This window comes from Pinus tabuliformis, chromosome 7, assembly GCF_031772625.1.
Source record: "Pinus tabuliformis cultivar Carrire ecotype Pingquan chromosome 7, CPIR1, whole genome shotgun sequence".
NCBI classification, from domain to species: Eukaryota; Viridiplantae; Streptophyta; class Pinopsida; order Pinales; family Pinaceae; genus Pinus; species Pinus tabuliformis.
The window spans coordinates 987,615,114-987,619,982 of NC_142293.1; the positions used below are offsets into that span (position 1 = coordinate 987,615,114).

The 4,869-nt window shown below is 41.0% G+C and overlaps 1 pseudogene; it reads right to left on the reverse strand.

Moving 5' to 3' along the window:
* Positions 1-459: 459 nt before the first annotated feature.
* LOC149250920 (uncharacterized) lies at positions 460-1,276 on the reverse strand (annotated as a pseudogene).
* Positions 1,277-4,869: the final 3,593 nt, after the last annotated feature.

The window sequence follows — 4,869 nt, forward strand, 5'->3', positions numbered from 1 at the left end:
AATATCTATTATAGTTTACTAGTTGTTCAGTCTGACATAAACGTTAAGCGAGCTATGCTAATTTGTGAGGGTGTTCAGGGAAAATGGGGTCGCTCTCGGGCTCAAACCCTCAATCTCGAGTGTCTGTTCAAAAATTTAAAACGTGTTCGACTAATCCTTTACATTTTTAAAATGATACGTTTGTAATGATAAGACTGTGTTCAGCGCAATGGAAATTGCTCATTGCAATGGCAATGCTGTAAACAATATAAATTATGAATTATACAAATTGCTTTAACTAATCCTAATTATTTGAACATAACATAAATTACCTTAAATTGCTTTCACTCTCGTGATATGAACAAAAATAAATAATGTTTTGGTTAAAAGGTCAGAAAGGAACTCAACTATTTTACTTGGCTCCTATCATCATATTTCAATCTGCAATCAAACAAAAATTGTTTCACTGTGATGGCAACATCATGAACATACATTACTCTGAGCTATAATGTTAAATCTCGCCCCAAGACCATCTTGTTTGGATTTTTCGACACTTAGAGGTGGATTGGTGAAGTAAATATTGCCATCGCTCACATCTTTGAACTCTGCCATGAGCTTGTCCTATTTTTCTCTGCACTGCTTCTCGTCGCGCTGAATACCTTCCGCCCCCAAAAGCTCGGCAAGCTCTTCCCATAGCAATGCCTGCTGAGCGAACGTGGCAAATCTCGACTCCATCTCAGCCCTAAACTTAATTAACCGCAGAACCTCCGCTCACTTCCAATTATTTGACCTTTCCTTTGGCCCTCTGCCACTGCCACCAAAATTGGGAACAATTACGTCACCGTCGTGATTAGTCTGGTCAGAACCCCCAGTGGTTGGTTTGGGTTTAAATTCTTCAGCGCCACAAAACCCTAGGTCGCGACCACAAAACCCTGAGTCACCATCGATGAGCTTCTTGGCTAAAACAATCATTGCTTTATTAAATAAACACCGCTGCGCTCTTTCCTCCGCCTGCCACTTTTCCTCCTTTTCTTGACGAATCCGCTCGCGGATTTCCTCTTTCCGCTCCATGGAATCCAGCAGATCCACGAAAAACCTCTGCTGCCGACTCACCAGGCTCTCCAGGAGCTCACGAACAGCGTCCAGGTCCGTCTCCGAGAGGCCTCTGGGCATCGTTTTTCTCCGCTTCCCAGCAGGGGACCCTTCTTCCATCATCTCGTCGTCAGTCAGAAAATTGCTAGGAGTCTCGGCGGAAACAAACTGCAAATAAAACATAATGGGTTGGGGGCACTGTAGAATTACCTCTGGGAAGTTGCGCGACGGTTGAAGCCATTGCTGCCGCAGAGACTATGAACATGGCCATCAACCAATATTCGTAACTATTTTTTCTTGATCGAACCGCTGTGGTGTACAAGGATGACACATCAGCAAAGAGGGGAGTTCATTTTAGAGGGAATGCCTTACGACGTAATTAAAACACTTGAATGCTTTAAAGTAAATTTTCGTAGTCTTTCACAAAAAGGATATTTTGGCAAGCATTTCTCCCCACATATGAGAAGCATAGATTGTGTTTGTGTTTGACACAAATATTCAATAGCTATTGGACAAACAACTTGACACTAAGGATGATAAGAAAAATAGCATGGCCTTTCCAAGAGTTTCAATGGCGAATCTAAAAAAGGCCCAGGTTCTTTTACAATCATGAATCTCTTAGGTGGCTGGCTTACAGGGTCGAAATGGTCATATTAATGTTGTGGGCTAGCTTGGCTTAGATGGCTTGCCTTTGTCTAGCTTGGCTTAGCTTTCTGGTTATGGTTCTGGGTCTTTATCAACAGACTCTCGCACTTTTGATAACTAATAAAAGCGAGTGAAGCGTGGTCCTAATACCTGACATATCACAAAGGCACTGAATTTAAAATCAGTGTGAGAAATTAGCTTGTCCTTGGAGGCTCTGATTTTGCGGTGGAGGAAGATCGACAATGAATTTCACTTTCAAGGGCTCCACTCACATCCCATGTTTAGAAATGATGAACCTAAGAGGAGTTTCGACGCAAAAGACATCGTTGAGTGGAAAACGCTTCAATTGCATCCGGCCTGATGTATCTTATTAGGATCGCTCGAGTTTTGGCTTCTTTTTGTGAGCACATTGGCCAAGGAGGGATGCCTCTGCCATTGACATTGCATGGCATAAGATACCCGTAAGATTTCCTTCTGCGCATTTGATTTCAAGGTAGGTATAGCCAGGTCATGAGTATGAATATTATATGACAAAACTTCAAATTGGAGTTTCACTGCATAGTTGTTAGTCAAATTTTCAATTATCATTTTTGTCAAAGAGCTTCGAGTGACCTCATGGAATTATCTATGCACCAAGTCTTTGGAGACTGTGAATGCAGTCTCGCGGTTGTTCCACTTTCAGAAAAATGTGGATTACTCAAAAGAGTTTTGAAATGCTTGTTCTTGTAATTTAAAGATTTATTTCAATTTTTCCATTTTATGGAATAACTGTAGTATAACTTTAAAATTTTTTAGAGATTAATTCTGCTTTACCATTCTTATATATATATATAATTTAAATTTTCATCTTGCAATAATAATTAAGTGGATAAGTGTGGTAGGTAGGTTTTTTTTTTTTTTTTTTATATTGTTTGTTTGCTGAATACGTCTAATTCTATTATCATACAAAACATAGATACATATGGATTACAGTGGGCAAGGCTATGGAGATTTGCCTGTCAGCCTTCTTCTTGCCCTGATTACAGTTCCAAAATTGAGCAAAATCAAAAATTGGAATTTGATACATGGCCACTGAAGACACATAGACTCTGAACAGACACCAGGGCCATGGACTGACCCAGACAAAGACAGACATGAACATTTATAGCCGACACATAGACAAAGAAGCCGATACCAGTTGGCGGAAACATAAACAGAAGACCCTAGAAATGCAGCTGAGGTTACCGGGAGCGAGCTCATTCTTCATCGGTGGTGTAAGGCACCTCTTCTATGCGGCACCCGAAACGGAGAGAATCCTCGGAGTCTGAGAGAGGGATGACCGCTCCAGAGGTCCCTCCCGGAGCTGGCTTGCTTGGACCAGCAAGCGCAGAAGGACCGGCGGCAGGGACGCAATCCATGACTGGGCGCTCGAGGTCAATTTCAAACTCGCGTCTAGGGGCCAGACGACTGGGAACCGCATCGACCGGAAGGCACGCAATTGGGGAATCCTCTCTGCTGTAGCGCTGCCAATCCGGTGCTGGCTCTGCCTCACACACAGGTCGGCTTGCTGCAATGTTAGTCTCAGCCTCCTCGCTTTGTGAGACTCCCGGTTCAATCTGAATGGAAATTACCAGAGTAGAATTGGCTTGAGGGCATGGGAGCCTGTACCTGAGCGTTGGAAGCTCCGACTGACCCTCCTCTGAACGAATGCTTCTACCAGCACGCTCGCCTCCATCCTCATTGCTTCCATGGAACCTCTGAGGCACAGACGTGACTTCAATGGAGGAGGAGGGCGAATTGTGGCTTTGCCGCTGCGTGAAGGCCCTGCCTCTGGTTCCCCCTCGTCTGCTACACATACGCGGCCTCTCCCTCTGCATATCTGGCTTTTCCAGATGTACCCTCACGCAAACACCCGAAGCTTCCTTAGCACTTAGGACAAACCCAATCTCAGCGAAATTGCAGGGCGTGCTCGTCCCCGGCAGAATGGACGTCTCCTCCTGCTTCTCTGAACTCAGCAGGGCATCGCCGCTATGCCTTCCCACATTCCTCTGCAAAACAAACATCTCCCCCTTAAAATTCTCCATGGCACCAATTGCCAAGCGACTCACGCGAGCGGAGAAGACCGACATTAATGCCCTCTGCCATCGGTTTACATGCGGGTTGATAACCCGCCTCACCTGGTACCTCCCTTCGTCATGGGCCTGCCACCTGCCCACGTGACGACTCATACCATCAACACGTTTAATCTGCACCCGCATCCGGGAAGTTATACTGTTTTAATTAATTTATCAATACATGTCTTATTGGATATGTGGTATTGATAAACCATGGTATTGACCCATAATAGTGTAACAAAAACTACTTACAAATTTAAAATTTTCATGATAATGTGAACTTGAATCTCAATAATTAAAATTATTATTATATGTCTTTTAAAATGTATATATGTTTAGCTCAAATATTAATTCTTTTTATAATAAATAATAACCAGCCTAGATCTATTTTAACCCCGGATCTATCAAGCGACAAGAAGGGTCAAATCTCTTTAGGTGCAAACCTATTTTTTGAGTGCAAAACTTGAGGAAAGGTTTGCACCTCGAGAGATTTGATCCCTCTCCACGCTTGATAGATCCAAAGTTAAATGGACCTAGGTTGGTTTCAGTCATGTGTAGCAAAAAATAATCTAATAAACATAATAATCTAACAAACATATGATTAAAATTCATTTGTCTACGCGTTTCGAACCAAAAAGTGTGGTTCTTCGTCAGGACAAAATGAAGAATCAGATCATGGTAGCAAGTTAAATAGAGAAACTCACCATTCAAAGAGCTAGAAAAACGACTACTTTTGACCAAGAGAAACAATTACCTTTGACTGGGCAGTGACAATTGAGAGGACCAAGAATTAGAAATAAATTATTATTATTTAATTAATTAATTAGTTAATTTGTGTATTAGATTTATTAATTTAAATATGTAACTAACTAAATATATATATATTTATAAAAATCTTTTAATTATGTTTATATAAAGTTATTATTATTATAATAACTAATAAAAAACTTTATATATATAGGTTAATTTAAATATGTAACTATCTCAATATATATATAAGTTATTTCAATATATATATAAGTTATTTATTATAAGTACCATGTTTAATTAAATACGAACT